Raw genomic sequence first — 22,216 nt, forward strand, 5'->3', positions numbered from 1 at the left:
CCTCATATGACGAAGGATAAACATCTGTGAATGTAATAGAATAGAAATAAATACAAACATCTGTATAACCTAATTATATACTTGTAATAAGAGAAGAAAAAACAGATTCACATTTGAAATGTAGGATAATATTTATAGAGGAGTGCTAAATAATTAACTCACAGTTGCACCGTGGATTATGCACCATGGAGACATCGCCTCCATTAGCAATCACATCAGAGTGAGTGAAAACATATTGATTAAATACTTCTTTCACAATCTTCTTAGCAACCTCAACTTTGAAATCGAGAACTCTTGCTTTCCATGCAGAACAAAAATATGCAGAACGAAATATGTTTATTGCTTTCTATCTTTTTCTCCTTCTTGGCTACATAAAACCCTTTTATCTGTAGTGAGAGAGTTTGAGATTGAGATAGTGCTTATGCTACTACATGGTCTTCTTGGCACACTAATGGTGAGGCTAGTTGGGGACAGTGTAGAGAAACCTCTAGAACTTCTTGGGTGGGTAGAAGATAAATCCATAGGTATAATGGAGGGAGAATGATGTTTGATAGCCTGACATAAAGGTAGTGGATATCTTTTAATGAAGGAGAGAGTTAGGTATCAATCAGAAGTCAAGTGTCATGAACTTGACGTACTAGCAGTGGGCCCTAGCTTCTGATACCAAGAAGTTATCTTTAAAAAATGGGACAAAACTCAATATTTCAAAATGTTTTCTTTTATTTTTGTGTTGTTTTCCATGTATTTCTACGTTACGTAAGGTTGCTGCTCATTGGCTGTGCTTTCTTTTCTCTGTCTTTAATAAGGCCCTCCTAATGACCTCCAAAATTTCCTAATGGATGCTATGGCATCGACGAAAACCCGCTTGGTCCCTTTGCACTCTTGTCATTATCTTCAACGCAATCACTCAATTTCATCTCCATTATGCACCCAAACAACTATTCCATAAGAGACCCAATCATTATAGTATGGTAGTTGTTTACATTCTTTACATCCCGTCCTTTATAAAAAGGCTTAACCCAATTAGTACTCCAATCATAAGGCAAACCATGTTGAAGTGCAAGGTTGAACATATCACACATCCACTCGTGGGTAAACTCTCCCGTCCATTTGATCATCTCTGGCTTGATATCTTGAAGGTCTCCCGCTTTGCGAGTGGCCGACTTTTCAAGCCCACCGCATACATCTTCAATAGTAAAAAAAGAGGACATGCATGGGAGTAAACTATAAAATGGAATTTTTTCAGCATTTGCTTGCTCATGTAATTTTCTACAATGTGTGTACATATTTACAAGACTCAAGTTACCAAAATTCTCAACCCGCTTGCTCCTCAAGTTATTCCAAAATCTTCCACTGCATGTGCCTTTTCTTGGACTTGAAAAAGTTGTTGCTTTACTTCCCATATTCTTCTTGTCTTTTGAATCAATGCCTTGTATACATGAAAATGACTTTGATAGTTGTCTTTGTCCATAGTTGCATCAAGCTTTATCAAGGACTTTCGAGCATCTTGACATTCTTTATCAAACCACCTTTTGTGTTATCTATCTTTGTTGATACCATGGAGATGCTTTACATCAAAGCATTCTTCGGTACAAGAATAAATAACTTTCTTGAAAGATTCCCATTTAGTTTCCAATGGTGCATCATATTGAAGCTTCTTCATCCATATTTTTTGCTCAACCATTTCAATGTACATTGGTGCCCATTTGAAATCCATACATAGTGATAATTTCTCTTTCCTTTGGCTGAGATTATCATGCTTAGTTGCTTCTCCACATGAAAGTTCAATACATAAGGTGCGATGGTCGAATTCCGGGGTCCATTGGCCAAACATAAAACTCTTTATGCAATACATGATGGCTTCAGACAGTAGCATATAGGCAATCACACTATCCCCATTATGTGTGCTACATGTAAATGCATTAGTTCCACTCCACAAAGATACACCATTGGCAATGAGCATGTATTTACTATTACATATGCGTAAAAGTAGATTTCCATAGTGATCCGGCTCTTTCACATCCATTGAAGAATGATCATACAAGTGAACTTCCTCCAACTCCCTTGAAATGTATGGCATATCAAATTGTTGAGTATCATGTTGCAATGTTTTTGTGCGAGCATTCATATCACCAAATACAATAACATCACCTTCACCTTTGAAATAATCAATGTACTCTTCTAAATCAAAAATTCAATGATCTCTATCCATGCTACAAAAATGGGTACTCTTTTTGGTGTCATGATTTTCAGCCATACATAACGTTTGTACTTGTCATCTTTCACAATTGATACAAAATATTCTAATCCTTTCTTAACCATACATGCTACCCCTCCTTTTCCTCTTTGTTTCTTAAGATTTTTTTACCACATTAATGAATGTATGTTGTAACTCTCCAAGCCATTAATCCTTTCTGTATCATGCTTCCAAGTTTCAACAAGAAGTACAACGTCGGCTTTGCTTGTTAGTTCATCAATGCCAACCCCCGCATTCAATGGTGTCCATTACAATTTCAATAGCATATTTTCAATTGTAACTCGGTCCCATAGATCACGCATCCCTATTTTCTCGAGGGATTGGCCTCCTCCTTGGGCACATTTTCTTCGTGAGAGATCTCCTTGTTTTTACTATTCTTTTCCTCATATGCCTTGCAACGCATGTTTTGTTGCTTAATAGTGCGATCTTCACATATAAAACATTTTGTATCTCTCAGATAGGTCCAACTATTATCAAGGATAATATTTCGCTTGGTCTCATCCTGCATGGTGCATACAATTGGCGGTTCTCTCGAGCGAGGAGCTCCTTGATTCCCTACTCTATGTGCACCATAGACCATAACTCCGGACATGCCAAAGTGGGTTTTGAAGAAATCTTCAATAACAATGGCAAGAGAAGGAGGTGTCTCTAGCTTCTTCCATGAATAACAATGATCTTGGAATGTCGCTCCCATTCCTTCAACTCCTCCACATCCAGATTCTCAACATTGTGTGTTTGAACCATATCTTCCGTGAGTGGAATTAGAAACCACATTGCTACCACATACATCAGCCCAAGACTTGTTTGTGTATACATTTTTCATGTTGCATACATCCAGGCTCATGGTGTCAAATTTATCCTCTTTCAATATGTTGAGAGAGAAGGAGAGAGCACAGAAGTAGAACCCCAAAGTGTGTAGAATACACACATGAGATGATGTATATATAGAGGGGACCTGGGTGCCATATATAGAGAAGCCATATATTGAGTAGCTTCACATATAAGCTCAACACCCCCGCTCAAATAAGGGTCCCTAGCTGTGGATGAAAAAACCCTTGGGGGATCAAGGGAAAAACCCACAGCTCTATATACACCCACCGTTATATTATAAAAATCATTGAATATACAAATGTTTACGAGGAGCTACATCACTCCTTTTACAATGAATGCTTTATGAGGAGTTACATTACTCCTATCCTATCAATACAATAATGAATACAAAGGTTCAATAAAGAGGTGTAAAAGCTAACGATTAGCTTGTAATCAAAAGTGTCTCCGTGAATCTGCTGTGTAGCTTGTCATCAATATCGCATCACCAAACATGTCTTCATATTGTCATCAATATGGCATCACCAAACATATCTTCATAAATCTTTTATTGTCACCAAGTTTGTCTTCATAAAATAAATCCTACATAGATCATAGACTCCAAAAAAAAAAAAAAAACATGTCATGAAAATTATTAGCATCGTTAATGAAATAACTACGTTCACAATGCCATAAGAGATGGTTCGCGACGCCACTCTTTTGACGACATATATACGCACGACAACATATGGTACATAAAGTATAAACGTAAAAGTACAAAATGTGTGATTACGTGATACAAATGATATGTGTATATATTACATAAAACAACATTTATCAATGTAGTGATCAATGAATACCATCAAAGTATTAACAAAGTATCATCATTATATCAATAAAAATGAATAAATGATCATGGTATCAACGAAAAGCATCATGATATCACCGAGAATAATCATTGTATCAACGAAACAACATCATGGCATCACCGAGAATAACCATGGTATCAACGAAACATCATCATGGCATCATCGAGAATAACCATGGTATCAACGAAACAACATCATGGTATCACCGAGAATAACCATGGTATCAACAAAACATCATCATGGTATCAACAAAAATCACCATGGAATCAACGAAATATCATCATGGAATCACCGAGAATAACCATGGTATCAACGAAATATCATCATGGCACCACCGAGAATAACCATGGTATCAATGACATATCATCATGGTATCAATGAAAATCACCATGACCAAAGTATTAACAAAACATCATCATGGTACCATCAAAATCACTATGGTATCAATGAGAAATTATCAATAAAACGACATAAACTATATCTCTAAAAGAATAATTATACGAGAATCAATGAACGAGTATATCATATAACAAAAGATCATGTACCAACAGTAGCTCGATAGAATTTGGACGATCATCAACGGCTCGACTGAATCGGAACGATGTGTAACTGGCTTCTGCAGCAAAGTTACGTCAGTAACAAATATATGATTGATGAAGAAAAATATAATTGAGAAGTTTTCAATTATGAGAAAAATCAAAAGTAAAAAGTAAAATTTTGATTTTCAAACATATTCGCAGTCCGAGACGATAACCCAAAATCGGTGCAGAATTTAGAGAAACTTTCTTCTGCAAAGTTATAGACCACATCAATTCCAATCCCCATCGCGGGTAGTTTCTTCTGCAAAGTTGTAGAACACATCGATTCTGGTCTCTCACGTGGGTAGTTTCTGCAAAATCGTTTTCAATAAGCAGAAAAATAAAAAACATAAAACGAAACTTGCTTTTTAGGTATGTACGCAGTCCGCGAACGATAACTCAAAATCGGTGCAGAATTTGAAAACACTTCCTTCTACAAAGTTGTAGACCACATTGATTCCGGTCTCTCTCTCAAGTAGTTTCTGCAAAATCGTTTCTAATTAGCAGAAAAATAAAAAACAAAAACCGGAAGTTGCTTTTCAAGTATGTACGCAGTCCGCGAACGATAACTCAAAATCGGTGCAGAATTTGAAAAAACTTCCTTCTGCAAAGTTGTAGACCACATCGATTCCGGTCTCTTAAGCGAGTAGTTTCTGCAAAATCGTTTTCAATTAGCAGAAAAATCAAAAACAAAATGCGGAAGTTGTTTTTCAGGTTTGTACGCAGTCCGTGAACGATAACTCAAAATTGGTGAAGAATTTGAAGAAACTTCCTTCTGCAAAGTTGTAAACCACATCGATTCCGATTCCGTTACACGGGTAGTTTCTGCAAAATCGATTTTGATCAGGAGAAACATTGAAAACAAAAATGTACTTCTCTGATACCATGTTGAGAGAGAAGGAGAGAGCACAGAAGTAGAACCCGAAAGTGTGTAGAATACACACATGAGATGATGTATATATAGAGGGGACCTGGGTGCCATATATAGAGAAGCCATATATTGAGTAGCTTCACATATAAGCTCAACACAATACATGGTCATGGTCTACTTTGCTCATTCGCTTCTTCAAAGCATTCAAGTCCACAAGAGAGCGTTTACATTCCTTGACTTCCTCTTCAAGTTGCATCAAACGTGTTGTTTGCATCTCAAGTGTCATCTTGAGATTCTCATTCTCAACCGCAAGTACCCTTAGTGTGCCATTCTCCATTGCAAGTGCTCGTAAGTCTTTACCTTGTTTGTATACAGTCTCTTGCAATGATACCAAGTATGCCATGATCATGGTTTCCGATGTTGTTGGTTGGGTGGTTGTGTTGCTATCTCCATACTTATGAGATTTTGGATCATTTTCTACAATGTTTGTGGACCTTGTTGAAGAAGAAGAACCCTTGCGATTACCGGAAGACATTGTATGTAAAATAAGAGATGAGAGTCAATTTTCTTGAACCTGCTCACTTTGGAAATTCTATTACAGAAACACCTTCCATAACTCTGAAAATTTCTCTCTTTCCATCAATGTGGAGAGGGCTTCGTGCTCTTCCATCGAGGCTATATATCACCCAAATCGGAGTTCGGATGAAGAAGTTATTATCAAAAGCGTGAACTATTGTCTACTAGGTCAAAAAACAGTTGCGTTTTTGTGTGTGTGTGTGTGTGTGTGAAAGATAGAGAGAGAGAGAGAGAGAGAGAGAGAGAGAGAGAGAGAGAAAGAGAGAGAGACAGAGAGAGATGTACATGCACAAACACGTGCACGCTGACTCACTTTTATAATGAAAATGTTCAAATGGGTATAGTAAGGCTTTATTACAAAGAAAACTTAAAGGATCATAATTGCCATCACACTTATAAGATTCTTTCTCATATATATAGAGAGAGAGATTAGAGAGAGAGAGACGTGCACACACGCATGCACACTCACTCACTTTTATAATGCAAATGTTCAAATGAGTATACTAAGCCTTCATTACAAAGAAAACTCAAAGGATCCTAGTTGCCATTACATTTATAAGGTTCTTTCTCATATGTATATATATGTACCTGTGTGTGTGTGTGTGTGTGTGTGTGTGAAATAGCTTTTAACATTGCATACCGACAATTCAAATCAATATTCTTTATAGTTTATTAAGCAAGCCATGATATGAATAATCAACTATTCAAATTATATGGTGTGAATTTTGTTTGAAATGACTTGAAATATCAAGAATCAAAGTCAATGTGATGGTGACCATTGTGGATGGTGAGAAGTGTTAAGAGAAATTGCACTGCCACTGTCTTATGGCCTTCATGGCCAAAAAACGGTTATTACCATTAACTTGCCATGTGGCACTAATGGCAAGCTTTATCCAATGTTCTATAGATGCACTCAAACTCATATCTTTTACTAAGAACTATATATGTAATCAAAACAAAGAGTAATAAATGGGAGATTCTCTTGTGGCACGCCGTCGTCCGGACATCCATCGTCAATGGCACACCCCTTTCTATCTCATGAGGGCCTCTCCGGAGGTGACCCACCGAATCTTGCTCAAGGTAATAAATACCCTTCCAGCAAGCGCAAGAGGCAGCACCATAGCCATGCCGCCAACCTACGTCTCCATCCTCTACTACTCCATCCTGCCTCCACTTGCTAGTGTTCTCTCCTTTCATGATTTCCTACGCCATTGCTGTAATTAGTGCTGCTTAATGTTGTATGGCCAACCTATGGTGAACCAAAAAATGCAGATGCAAAAAATATTCGTGCAGAAACAACACAATCGAGATAGCCGAGTCCGTCCTAAATCATTTTCCGTCTTGTAGATAGAAGATGTGCTCTCATGGCTAGATCATTTTGAGAATATGGCTACTTATCATGATTGGGACAATCCCTAAAAGTTAGTAGAAGTGGGCACAATTCTAGAAGGACTAGCAGCTACTTGGTACGTCAATAGGATGAATGTGTTAAACAAAGTTGGGACACATTTAAGACTGCTTCGTTTCACCTCTTTTGCTTCTTCTTCAAGATCAATGGACTCCTCTATCTCTGTCACTTCAACATATTCCTCATTCTTTTCCTCTTTTTCATCTACTGGTAAATTGTGTTCCTCCATGACCTCCTTAGGATCTTTCATAAGATTTGTAAATAATCCATTTAAAAATATCAAAAATCTAAAGGATTCTTGAATCAGCTTGCACTCTCGTTCATGTAACTTGCACCAATGGGGCCAGTACATAAGAGGCAGCTGATTATACTTCTTGTAAGATTGTCTTTTAGGATCAAAGTATTTTAAATGGACTATCACCATTTCACCAACATTAACCCTGACCTCTTGAGTGTGAAACTCAAACTTCTCTCGTTCCAGCTTCAAGTGTTCACTCTGTTCAGCTATAAACACATCAAGATTAAATGGAGCATTAAAAATGCAGGAGACCACATCAAACTTATCATCATCGCCAGACAAAACTGCAAAATCTAAAAGCCTTTCATCAATAACTATAGGGTCTTCATAAATAATTGTCTCTTTTCTCTTTTGGATTGTTGCAACACATTGGGCACTCTACAAAGCAAGTGCTGAAAAATCCACTTCTCTCTTAAGTGAATTGGGTAAAGTAAATTTTGGAGTAGAAGGGGACTCCATTTCTACAGATGAATCAGTATCAGGCTCCTCCAAACTCATGACAGGCTATGCAACAGATATATGAACAGGTTTTGTAAAGTCTACATTCCTCTTCATTGATGTTTTTAGTAGCTCTAGCAGTCTTCTCGAAGGTTTGCTTGGCCAACAATGTGCTCGGGATCTATTTTTTTTTCTTCCTCCTATGTGATCTTAATCCTTGAATTTATTTCATACTCACAAATATAAGTTTCATCAAACATATATAAAAAGGAGAGCACCAAATGATCATATAAGTTTTGAACAAACTATAGCTAGGTATCTCACAGTTATTCCCAACTAATCATATAGACTATAACATAAGATGATTAGTATGGATAGAATGAAAAACTGGTTTATATCTGTGAAGAGTAAAATTCATACAAGTGGATCACGGCGCGTAGAGTACATTAAAAAAAATCAACACAGCTACTGGCACACCGTGATCCACTTAATGGGCTTTCATAAAATAGAATAGGTACAAAAACATCAAAAAAAATAAAAAAATTCAAAAAAACGTTTGTACAATATCAAAAGAGGATCACAGTGTGCAAAGTATACTAACATCAACAACTCTACTGGCGCGCCGTGATCCACTTAATGGGCTTCCATGCATTGGAATACCTACAATATTATTCTACAAAAAAATCCTTTGTAAATATCAAAAGAGAATCAAGACGCGTGGAGTATATAAACGAATTTCCATAACATTACTGGCGTGCCATGATCCAATGTTGGTTTTTGAATTGTGAAATGGTCTTTTACATTTTGAAGCACAATCCCTAGACACAAGTAAACTATGGACCAAATAAACGCATGACTAGACATTTCTGTTGGAGTAGAGGTTCAGGACTAGGAATGTTGTTTTGGGTCTTCAAGCTTCTGATTCCTGCACCTTGAAGGAAGCAGAGGCCTTCTTAAGTGTCTCTCTCTCACTCCCTCTCTCTCTCTCTCTCTCTCTCTCTTCTCTCTCTCCTCTCTCTCTCTCTCTCTCTCTCTCTCTCTCTCTTTCTCTCAAGCCTTTATTCTCTCTCGAGGTCCGTATTTAGATTGACCACACGAGTTTATTCTCTCTCTCTCTCTCTGTCTCTCACTCACTCACTCACTCTCTCTCTCTCTCTAGCCTTTATCTCTCTCTCTCTCTCTCTCTCACTCTCACTCTCAGTCTCTCTCTCTCACTCTCCCTCTCTCTCTCTCTGTCTCTCTCTAGCCTCTATCTCTCTCTCTGTCTCTCGAGTTATTCTCTCTCTCTCTCTCTCTCTTCTCTCTCTCTCTCTCTCCTCTCTCTCCTCTCTCTCTCTCTTCTCTCTCTCTCTCTCTCTCTCTCCTTTTCATGCAATAATAGACATTACCGTTGGCGTTTTTAACGAAGTGAGATGCATATATCGTACACGTGTTACAAGGACATGCATTAAATGGGTGGTACGACCACAATACGTACTTGTTAACAACCCAAAAAAACATGTACATTTGTAGTAACAAATGCATGCCTAAATTCATGATGTGTGTGTGTGTGTGTGTGAGTGAGAGAGAGAGAGAGGGAGAGAGAAAGAAAAAAGGTGACCTAGACGACCTCTACGAGAAGGAGAGAGAGAGAGAGAGAGAGAGAGAGAGCTAACGAAAAAGACAACCTCTCTGAGAGATAGAGAGAGAGAGAGACACCTACAGCCGAGACATCCTTTGCAACCAAGGCGCAAGGCTCTTTCAAGAGTTTTCTTCCGTTTGAATTCCAACAAGAGAGGTATCTCCAAAGTGTTTGTTAAAGATGAAGAGAGAGAGAGAGAGAGACAGAGAGAGCTACAGTTTCTGATTTTCTGTAGGGTTTGAAAGAGAACGACAGAGAGAGATCAAGAGAGGGAGTGTGAGACATAGTGTTTTTGAAGGTTTGCTTGTTTTGAAAGAGGAGAGAAAGAGAGAGAGAGAGAGAGAGAGAGAGAGAGAGAGAGAGAGAGAGAGAGAGAGAGAGTGAGAGAGAGAGGGATGTCACAAAATGGATCACGACGTGCGATGGAATGTTTTCTTTGCTTGGTTTTGAGCCCGTGCATCGTGATCCACACACACACACACACACACACAGACAAAGATAGTGTACTACAAAATTGTTGAGGCTTGTTGCTTCAACGGCATGAAATATATTACAAAACTTTCTCCATCCTCGCGTGGATCACGACACGCAATAAGCTACTAGCTTGGCTTAAAGCTGAGTCCACGCGCCTTGATCCACAAAGAGAGAGAGAGAGAGAGAGAGAGAGAGAGAGAGAGAGAGATAGAGAGAGAGAGAGAGAGAGAGAGAGAGAGAGAGAGAGAGAGAGATCCTTTTGCATTTTTCTCCTCCAGTGGAATGGCAAGAACCAAGGCAACAAGAAGGAAGGCAGGGAAAGGACATGGGCTTGCAAAGAAAGCATGTGGAAGGTCTGCTAGTAAGAAGAAACTTATGGTAAACAATGAAGACATTGAAGGGACCAAGAATGAAGAATATTCAAATAAACAGGGTTTATTTAAGGAGATCAGAAAAGCTCAGAAGTGTATTGAGCTTTTTTCCTAAACTTCCTTTCTAAAGAGCAATAAGGAAAATTTGTGAGGAAGCATGCGCTGGTACAATGAGATGGAAGGTTGTTGCCTTGCTCTGTCTTCAAGAAGCAACATAACAATTTTTTATTGGACTATTTTAATGATATCACCATTGTTGCTGCTCATGCTCATCGGGTGACAATAATGGACAAGGACAGTGAGACTCTCAAGAGAGTACGTTGGAGATACGATAAGCTCCTTAGCCCTAATGAGTTTATTGATCCCAAAACAAAGATAGAGGCTAATACCTCTAGGCCACTAGGATCATGGGGTTAAGGTCGATTCATGAGGTTACTCATGCTGTGAACACGAGCCAGAGAGAGTGAGCAAGAAGAAAGACGTCACCTTGAAGTAGAGAAGTTAAAGAGGATACAGTCTTGTGCTGTTGATGAAGAGTCCTAGAGGAGATATTGTGGGCAAGTTACCACCCACCTAATAAAAGAAACAATGATATTTTACATTCCATGAAAGAAGGATTGTTAGAAACCATTCCTATTGCTGATGGTATTAGGCAATTAGCACTAGATTCTGTTGATATTAGGATTCTGAAAGATTCCAATGCACAAATTACAGACTCTATTGTTTATTTATGCCTAAAGTAAGTGCTCTTCTCTACCTTTAAGATCTTTTTTAATGGTACTTGGTCTCAACTAAATCTTGGTTTTTTTATTGTAGCTTAATAAAGAGCCAGCTCCTCAAGAAACCCATACTGAAATATATGTTTTAGATCCACAGTTGTCTGTGCCACTCTGAATAAAACCACCCTCATGGCATATTGGAGAGATGGTTTCTCCATTGTCCAATGCTTCAGGTCACAACTCTAGTGTTGCCATAGGAATCAAATAATCATTGGAGACTTGTATGCATTGAATTGGACAACAAGTGGTATAGACTATCAACTCCATACAAGGAACACATTCAGAGATAAGAGTGTGAGTGTTGATAAACCTTTATTGTTTATTTGGGGTATGGTTGATGACCTAAAAATTGTTAATAAAAATAACCTTCACTGCATAGTGTGTGTAAAAAGATTACTTCATGTCTATGGAAGGGTTTGTGGAATTAATCATGAACTCTACAAGTCAACCTTTAAAGCTGTCAAAGTGCCTAATCAGATAGATCCAAATTCATGTGGTTAGAGATGTCTTCTCCATGCAAAATACATACTACATAGTTTTTTTCCTTTGAATCCATTTTTGAAAGTTATTTCCTTGCTATGGTTTGGACCAACCTGATCTTCTATTATTAATTAAAGTATTGACCACAAGTTAATCTAATTTCGCAAAATGCTGTGGAAAATTTTACCTTTGAATATTTACAAAGGTACCGCGCTTCAATGATTCAACATCTACTATCTCTTTCAACCCCAAGAGTTTTAGATGCAGAAGACAGTTTTTTTTGACGACCATATTATAACTTTAACAATGACCGGTGAAGAGGAAGTCATGCCAGTTTTCACCATTGGAAACTAAATCCCTAAAACTGAACCCATATTAGAGGAACAGACACCGCTATGCTTTGCAGTTGGAACAACTGAATTTGAAGTTGGATTAATCAATCTGAATTCAGCAGTTGGAACAACTGAGTTTGAAGTTGGGATTAATCAATCTGAATTCAGCAGTTGGAACAGCTGAATTTGAAGTTGGGATTAATCAATGTGAAGAAGACCAAGCCCTTAAAAATGAAGATGTAAAATGCTCCTTAGAGCTAAGGAATGCAACGTAGGTTCTAGGCCAAGCAAAGGAGGATAAGGAGTGCCTATTATTGTGGCACAGGATGCAGCTCATGATCAAAATCAGGGAGTCCCATCTCCTATAATTGCTAATGTGAAGCACTCTTTAGATCCGAGAGAAGATACAGAGTGTCTTGAACATGTAGAGGAGGAGGCCAACATTGCAAATCAAGTCCAGGAACAAACAATAGAACAGGTTAACCATTTGGCCATGGAAACACAAGAGTCATGTACTGCACAACCAGAAAAGGTGGATACCCTTGGCAATACAAAAGGGAACATTGACACTCAACAACAGAATGTCAGCATTAGAAATAACGAGTATGGACTCTTGCCTCAAGTAGATATGGTTGTTCCGATAATATCCATTGTACTTAAATAATATACTCTTTTTTGTTTCTAACTACTTATATGTATGCACACAATGATTGTAGAGACTGGTTATCTTGGTTCTCAATGGATTGTTGCTGCTACGACAGCCATATAGTGTACATACAAAGTTCTCCGATTTACATAGTTTTCCGTTTGGGAAATATGAGAGTATTAATTCGCCAGGCACAAAGGAAGTTTTTGTTTTTTTATTCCACGGTTAGGGTTGCTATCTGGTCTTCAATGCTGGCCCAAAACCTGAATCCCCTTGTTACCATAGTTTAAAATTTGGCTAAAACTCAGAGATCAGATTTTTATTTTGTGTATAGTCAAAGAAATTGTAATACCATTGCGGGACATTTCCACCCAACTAAAGCTAATGTAACACTTTTCTACAAGCCCTTTGAACAGATCAATGTGCCTTATGATGCTTTCAATATTTTGTTGATTGATGACACACCACATAAGTGTTAACTTAATCCACCCTACACTACTATTTCCCCACCTTCATTTGAAGGACATCTTCATGGTTTTTACCTAGAGGACAATTTGGTCCCATACCTGCAAGCAATGTACTTAAGCCCATTGAGCACATTGGAATTTGTACTTACAAATGTACTTAGTAACTGATTGTTTATACCTTAAATTGACATTGTCTACCTGTCTATGTGTTTCAAATACTCAAAGAGAGAGAGAGAGAGAGACTTGAGCAAACACTTGATATTAAGATTAAACTAGTCAAAAAAGTTACATTTTGTTCAAGCCATTCAGGGCTGGTTACATGGGTGCAATTTGAATACGGCTAGAAAGATCTCTACAGAAAAAATGCTTCTCTGTTTGTTGCATTACTCTTCGTCCACCTAGCAAGAAATAATAGTTTACGGAGTCAATTCGGTAATCTCCTCCACTATGTCATGTTGAAGTTGCAAAAGATTGCATTGCTGCCTTACTATAATTATTGTCATAAGATTTAGGTCTTTGTCCACCACTTCCAGGTCTATGACAACATTGTTTGCCAAAGTTGGTGCCGCTTGATCCATAGGCACATAGCAACCTTCAACAGTGTGAGAACGCTTCTACCAAAAGGAGATTATTAATGTCCGTGTCGCACCCATATACTTGACAATGAAGCTGTCAAGAGCAATCTTGCAGCATATACCATTTGTTTCTTTTACATACCACCCTCGATCAAGAAGCTTATCACACAAGAGGGAATCAAATGATTTACAAAGCAGCATAGTTTTAGAAACATGTACTTTGCACGTATGAAATAACTCAACAAAGAGACCAACAGGAAAGAAATTTGCAAGTTTCACCAATTTAGTGGGTACTGTTGAGATGTAGAGAGAAAGAGAGAGAGACGAGACAAGAGACACACCATATACGCTCCCAAAGACTGATTCATATTGAGGACAAGATACAAATATATAGGTGAGACCAAGTTGAGTAGAGTGAGCCATATATAGCTCCAACACCCCCACTCAAACAAAGGTCTCTAGCTTTGGATGAAAAAACCCTTGGGGAGTTCAAGGGAAAAACCCAAGCCCCTATACAATGTGAAAATATGAACCAGCGATGATGATGTGAAAGTGAATTGTGCATCTATGTACAAATATTCAAGTGATTTAGAGATCACAATGTGAAAATGTGGAGTGTGCATAGTGCATGGTACCTAAAAGATTACAATGTCATATGTACAAAGCTATTACAATAGCAAAGAAGCTAATCTAGAAAGAGTGAGGTCGAAGCAACTCCAAGCTCCGAGTGCAAGAGGATGAAACGTGACTCGTTGAGGCCTTTGGTCAAAATGTCTGCAATCATCTGGTCACTTGGACAGTGTTCAACCATAATGGTTCCTTTGCGTACTTCATACCTAACATAATGATAATGGACAACAATGTGCTTTGACTTATTATGTTGAACATAGTCTTTTGCAAGACTAATAGCACTTTGGTTATCACACCGCAAGGGTGTGCTAGAAAGAGGAGAGTGACCAATATCAACCAGCATTTGTCGAAGCCAAATCAACTCACGAGCTGCAAGTGATGCCGCAACATATTCTGACTCAGTCGTAGAAACTGCAACACAACGTTGTTTCTTGCTAGTCCAAGAAACAAGACAACCATTTATAAAGAAGCAATTTCCACTAGTAGATCGCATAGATAAATGTGAGCTTGCCCAGTCTGCATCTGTGTAACCCAAAAGAGAAAGAGATTGCATAGAATCCAATGTGAGTTGTCGTCAATAGACTAAACCAAAATCTGTAGTGCCTTTCAAGTATTTCAACACACGCTTTGCAACAGACCAATGCTTAAGAGAAGTACATGCAAGATGTTGTCCAAGATAATTAGCAGCAAACAGAATATCAGGACGAGTGTTCATGCCAACAAACTGAAGACATCCAATCAAGTTAGCATAAGGTTGATTTGTGACAAGTTGACCGCCATTGTCAAAAGTGTTCTTCGTAGAGCTTGCAAGACAAGGTGTGTTGGCTGAATGTGCAGATTCCATACCAAATTTTTGAATACTATCTGCAATAAACTTTGGCTGTCGAAGTAATAAAATACCTTTTGTACGGTTCCGTTGGATTTGAATGCCAAGACACGAGTGAATCTCTCCAAGATCCACCATATCAAATGCAGAAGACAATACCTTTTTCACTTGCTGAAGAAATCCAAAATCATTGGAAACAAGGATGGTATCATCCACAAAAAGAGCAAGAATCACAAAACTGCTACCTTGGCGTTTTATGTATAAGTTGGGGTCTGACGAGCAAGAGATGAATCCTTTAGAGGTGAGAAAAAGATCAAATTTTGTATACCAGGCTCGCGAAGCTTGTTTGAGACCATATAGTGCCTAATGGAATTGAGCAACAAGGTCTTCTTTTCCTTGAATAACAAACCCTTCTGGTTGTTCCATATAAATTTATATGGAACATCTCTCTACATCTCAACAGGTACAAAGTTTTGGGGATACCTCTGAACATCCCTATAGAACCTGCTCCTCAATGCCTCACTCATTGTTATGTCAAGAACAGGCCAATCCACGGAGTTCCAGTTGGTTGGTAGTGGAATCTTAACCAACACACTAGTCTTTGATTCCTTTGATTGAGTTGGTAGAAATGGTCATAGAAGAAAATACCCTTGTCTGCCCGGCTTTTGCTAGTTCTGCCAGCATATTGCAAGACTCCAATATGAGCATGGGTCATAGAGATGAGACCTATAATGCACTCCAGTGGCTCCTGTTCCTCATATGACGAAGGATAAACATCTGTGAATGTAATAGAATAGAAATAAATACAAACATCTTTATAACCTAGTTATATACCTGTAATAAGAGAAGAAAAAATAGATTCACATTTGAAATGTAAGATAATATTTATAGAGGAGTGCTAAATAATTAACTCACAGTTGCACCGTGTATTATGCACCATGGAGACATCACCACCATTAGCAATCACATCATAGTGAGTGAAAACATATTGATTAAAGACTTCTTTCACAATCTTCTTAGCAACCTCAACTTTGAGATCCAGAACTCTTGCTTTCCATGCAGAACAAAAATATGCATAACAAAATATGTTTATTTCTTTCTAGCTTCTTCTCCTTCTTGGCTACATAAGAACCCAAGACTTTTGCTTATCCTCTACTCTTGCCACCTATTGTCTGTAGTGAGAGAGTTTGAGATTGAGATAGTGCTTATGCTACTACATGGTCTTCTTGGCACACTGATGGTGAGGCTAGTTGGGGACAGTGTAGAGAAACCTCTAGAACTTCTTGGGTGGGTAGAAGATAAAGCCATAGGTATAATGGAGGGAGAATGAGGTTTGATAGCGTGACATAAAGGTAGTGGATATCGTTTAATGAAGGGAGAGAGCTAGCTATAAATTAGTAGTCAAGTGTCATGAACTTGACGGCTACTAGCAGTGGGACCTACTTTCTGAGACGAGGAAGTTATCTTAAAAAAATGGGACAAAACTAAATATTTCAAAATGTTTTCTTTTATTTTTGTGTTGTTTTCCATGTATTTCTACGTTACGTAAGGTTGCTGCTCATTGGCTGTGCCTTATTTTCTCTCTCTTCAATAAGGCCCTCCTAATGACCTCCAAAATTTTCTAATGGGTGCTATGGCATCGACAAAAACCCGCTTGGTCCCTTTGCACTCTTGTCATTATCTTCAGCCCAATCACTCAATTTCATCTCCACTATGCACCCAAACAACTTTGCCATAAGAGACCCAATCATTACAGTCTAGTAGTTGTTTACATTCTTTACATCCCCTCCTTTATGCAAAGGCTTAACCCAATTAGTACTCCAATCATAAGGCAAACCATGTTGAAGTGCAAGGTTACACATATCACACATCCACTCGTGGGTAAACTCTCCCGTCCATTTGATCATCTCTGGCTTGATATTTTGAAGGTCTCCGGCTTTGCGAGTGGCCGACTTTTCAAGCCCACCGCATACATCTTCAATAGTAAAAAAAGAGGGCATGCATGGGAGTAAACCATAAGATGGAATTTTTTCAGCATTTGCTTGCTCATGTAATTTTCTACAATGTGTGTACATATTTACAAGACTCAAGTTACCAAAATTCTCAACCCGCTTGCCCCTCAAGTTTTCCCAAAATCTTCCACTGCATGTGCCTTTTCGTGGACTTGAAAAAGTTGTTGCTTTACTTCCCATCTTCTTCTTGTCTTTTGAATCAATGCCTTGTATATATGCAAATGACTTTGATAGTTGTCTTTGTCCATAGTTGCATCAAGCTTTATCAAGGACTTTCGAGCATCTTGACATTCTTTATCAAACCACCTTTTGTGTTATCTATCTTTGTTGATACCATGGAGATGCTTTACATCAAAGCATTCTTCGGCACAAGAATAAATAACTTTCTTGCAAGATTCCCATTTAGTTTCCAATGGTGCATCATATTGAAGCTTCTTCATCCATATTTTTTGCTCAACCATTTCATTGTACATTGGTTCCCATTTGAAATCCATACATAGTGATAATTTCTCTTTCCTTTGGCTGAGATTATCATGCTTAGTTGCTTCTCCACATGAAAGTTCAGTACATAAGGTGCGATAGTCGAATTACGGGATCCATTGGCCAAACATAAAACTCTTTATGCAATACATGATGGCTTCAGAGAGTAGCATATAGTCAATCACACTATCCCCATTATGTCTCCTACATGTAAATGCATTAGTTCCACTCCACAAAGATACGCCACTGGCAATGAGCATATATTTTCTGTAACACATGCATAAAAGTAAATTTCCATAGTGATCCGGCTCTTTCATATCCTTTGAAGAGTGATCATACAAGTGAACTTCGTCCAACTCCCTTGAAATATATGGCATATCAAATTGTTGAGTATCATGTTGCAATGTTTTTGTGCGAGCATTCATATCCCCAAATACAATAACATCACCTTCACCTTTGAAATAAGCAATGTACTCTTCTAAATGAAAAAATCAATGATCTCTATCCATGCTACAAAAATGGGTACTCTTTTTGGTGTCATGATTTTGAGCCATACATAACGTTTGTACTTGTCATCTTTCACAATTGATACAAATCATTCTAATCCTTTCTTAAGCATACATGCTACCCCTCCTTGTCCTCTTTGTTGCTTAAGATTTTTTTACCACATTAATGAATGTATGTTGTAACTCTCCAAGCCATTAATCCTTTCTGTATCATGCTTCCAAGTTTCAACAAGAAGTACAACATCGGCTTTGCTTGTTAGTTCATCAATGCCAACCCCCGCATTCAATGGTGTCCATTACAATTTCAATAGCATATTTTCAATTGTAACTCGGTCTCATAGATCACTCATCCTTATTTGCTCGAGGGACTTGCCTCCTCCTTGGGAACATTTTCTTCATGAGAGATCTCCTTGTTTTTACTATTCTTTTCCTCATATGCCTTGCAACACATGTTTTGTTGCTTAATAGTGCGATCTTCACATACAAAACATTTTGTATCTCTCAGATAGGTCCAGCTATTATCAAGGATAATATTTCGCTTGGTCTCATCCCGCATGGTGCATACAGTTGGCGGTTCTCTCGAGCGAGGAGCTCCTTGATTCCCCACTCTATGTGCTCCATAGACCATAACTCCGGACATGCCAAAGTGGGTTTTGAAGAAATATTCAATAACAATGGCAAGAGAAGGAGGTGTCTCTAGCTTCTTCCATGAATAACAATGTTCTTGGAATGTCGCTCCCATTCCTTCAACTCCTCCACATCCAGATTCTCAACATTGTGTGTTTGAACCATATCTTGCGTGAGATGAATTAGAAACCACATTGCTACCACATACATCAGGCCAAGACATGTTTGTGTATACATTTTTCATGTTGCATACATCCAGGCTCATGGTGTCAAATTTATCCTCTTTCAATACATGGTCATGCTCTACTTTGCTCATTCGCTTCTTCAAAGCATTCAAGTCCACAAGACAACATTTACATTCGTTGACTTCCTCTTCAAGTTCCATCAAACGTGTTGTTTGCATCTCAAGTGTCATCTTGAGATTCTCATTCTCAACCACAAGTACCCTTAGTGTGCCATTCTCCATTGCAAGTGCTCGTAAGTCTTCACCTTGTTTGTTTACGGTCTCTTGCAATGATACCAAGTATGCCATGATCATGGTTTCCGATGTTGTCGGTTGGGTGGTTGTGTTGCTATCTCCATACTTAGGAGATTTTGGATCATTTTCTACAATGGTTGTGGACCTTGTTGAAGAAGAAGAACCCTTCTGAGTACCGGAAGACATTGTATGTAAAATAAGAGATGAGAGTCAATTTTCTTGAACTTGTTCACTTTGGAAATTCTATTACAGAAACACCTTCCATAACTCTGAAAATTTGTCTCTTTACATCAATGTGTAGAGGGCTTTGTGCTCTTACATCGAGGCTATATATCACCCAAATTGGATTTCGGATGAAGAAGTTATTATCAAAAGCGTGAACTATTGTCTACTAGGTCAAAAAACAGTTGCGTTTTTGTGTGTGTGTGTGTGTGTGTGTGTGTGTGTGTGTGTGAGAGAGAGAGAGAGAGAGAGATGTACATGCACAAACACGTGCACACTGACTCCCTTTCATAATGAAAATGTTCAAATGAGTATAGTAAGGCTTTATTACAAAGAAAACTTAAAGCATCATAATTGCCATCACACTTATAAGATTCTTTCTCATATATATATAGAGAGAGATTATATAGAGAGAGAGAGGAACGTGCACACACGCATGCACACTCAGTCACGTTTATAATGCAAATGTTCAAATGAGTATAGTAAGGCTGCATTACAAAGAAAACTCAAAGGATCCTTGTTGCCATCACATTTATAAGGTTCTTTCTCATATGTATAATATGTATGTGTGTGTGTCTATGTGTGTGTGTGTGTGTGTGTGTGTGTGTGTGTGTGTGTGTGTGTGTGTGTGAAATGGCTTTTAGCATTGCATACCAACAATTCAAATAAATATTCTTTATAGTTTATTAAGCAAGCCATGATATGAATAATCAACTATTCAAATTATATGGTGTGAATTTTGTTTGAAATGACTTGAAATATCAAGAATCAAAGTTAATGTGATGGTGACCATTGTGGATGGTGAGAAGTGTTAAGAGAAATTGCACTACCACTGTCTTATGGCCTTCATGGCCAAAAAACGATTATTACCATTAACTTTCGATGTGGCACTAATCGCAAGCTTTATCCAATGGTCCATAGATGCACTCAAACTCATATCTTTTACTAAGAACTATATATGTAAGCAAAACAAAGATTAATAAATGGGAGATTCTCTTGTGGCACGCCATCGTCCGGACATCCATCGTCAATGGCACACCCCTTTCTATCTCGTGAGGGCCTCTCCGGAGGCGACCCACCAAATCTTGCTCAAGGTAATAAATACCCTTCCAGCAAGCGCAAGAGGCAGCACTTCAGGAGCGCCACCATAGCCATGCCGCCAACCTACGTCTCCATCCTCTACTACTCCATCCTGCCTCCACTTTCTAGTGTTCTCTCCTTTCATGCTTTCCTACGCCATTGTTGTAATCAGTGCTGCTTAATGTTGTATGGCCAACCTATGGCGAACCAAAAAATGCAGATGCAACAAATATTGGTGCAGAAACAACACAATCGAGATAGCCGAGTCCGTCCTAAATCATTTTCCGTCTTGTAGATAGAAGATGTGCTCTCATGGCTAGATCATTTTGAGAATATGGCTACTTATCATGATTGGGACAATCCCTAAAAGTTAGTAGAAGTGAGCACAATTCTAGAAGGACTAGCAGCTACTTGGTACGTCAATAGGATGAATGTGTTAAACAAAGTTGGGACACATTTAAGAAGAATTTAGTTTAAGATTCCTCACAAGAAGACGTTGCCAAATGCAACCTTTCTCAATTACAAAATTGTAAACAATTACAACAGGAGCCAGTTTCACAATTTGCTGTCCAATTGAAACAACTCTTATTATGAATTGACACATGAATTTCAAAATATATGAAATTTCATTTTCTTTGGTCACGTTTCCGTCACAATCTTTGCACATTGGGGAAACATCAAGGACCATCAACCTTTGTTGATGCTATCAAAATAGCAGAAAGGATCAGAGGAAACACTGTCGAGGCAATTCCCTGTCGAAATTCCAATCGTAGTGAAGAACACAGAGAGGTTGTTCCTATGGATATTAATGTACAAAGTGTTCAGCATAGACCTCCTACACTTCATGGACAAGGGTAGACAAGATCTTTCAGTTGCAATATGTTTGGGCATGTTGCACGTCATTGCAGAAGGCCTCAAAGGTATGTAAGAAGACAAATTCAAAATGTGCAAGTAGTAGATATTGCTTCCAATGTAGCATCTATATCAAAAAATGCCTAAGCGGGTGGATTTTGGAGGCCACACACTCACACCTGCAGGCCTCTACGGTGTCTCAGAAGACAAGACATTTGTGCCTAGTTAAAGTAAATTATCTAGGAGAAGAGATCCAAGTTCTATTAGATTCTAGCAGCTCCATATCATCCATTAGAGAAGAACTGTTACACAAATTGCAGCTCAACATGCGTCTAGCACCATTGATTTTAGTTTTGCTTGGGGATCATTAAAAAATCTACAAATCAGATACGATTATGCACGAGAGTGCAACTGGGAAGGGATGTGTACCATCATTCTTATTATGTATTATGTGACTGGTTTGCTAAGTTTAGAGCTCTATTGGACTTTTCAAGTTTATGTCTGCGACTACTAGGGAGAAGATACGTACCATTTCAAAAGATTGAGAAGACACAACAATTCCAGTGCGTTCAGGTCGTGTCGAAGACAGATGAAAATCGAGAAAAAGAGTTAATGAATATTTTGCAAAAATATCCAGAGGTTATCCCGATAAATGG

The 22,216-nt window shown here is 38.3% G+C and overlaps 1 pseudogene; it reads right to left on the reverse strand.

Moving 5' to 3' along the window:
• Positions 1 to 20,853, reverse strand: part of LOC147437902 (uncharacterized) — a 38,463-nt pseudogene extending 17,610 nt beyond the window's left edge.
• Positions 20,854 to 22,216: the final 1,363 nt, after the last annotated feature.

Source organism: Adiantum capillus-veneris, chromosome 17, assembly GCF_014529385.1.
Source record: "Adiantum capillus-veneris isolate H3 chromosome 17, ASM1452938v2, whole genome shotgun sequence".
NCBI lineage: Eukaryota > Viridiplantae > Streptophyta > Polypodiopsida > Polypodiales > Pteridaceae > Adiantum > Adiantum capillus-veneris.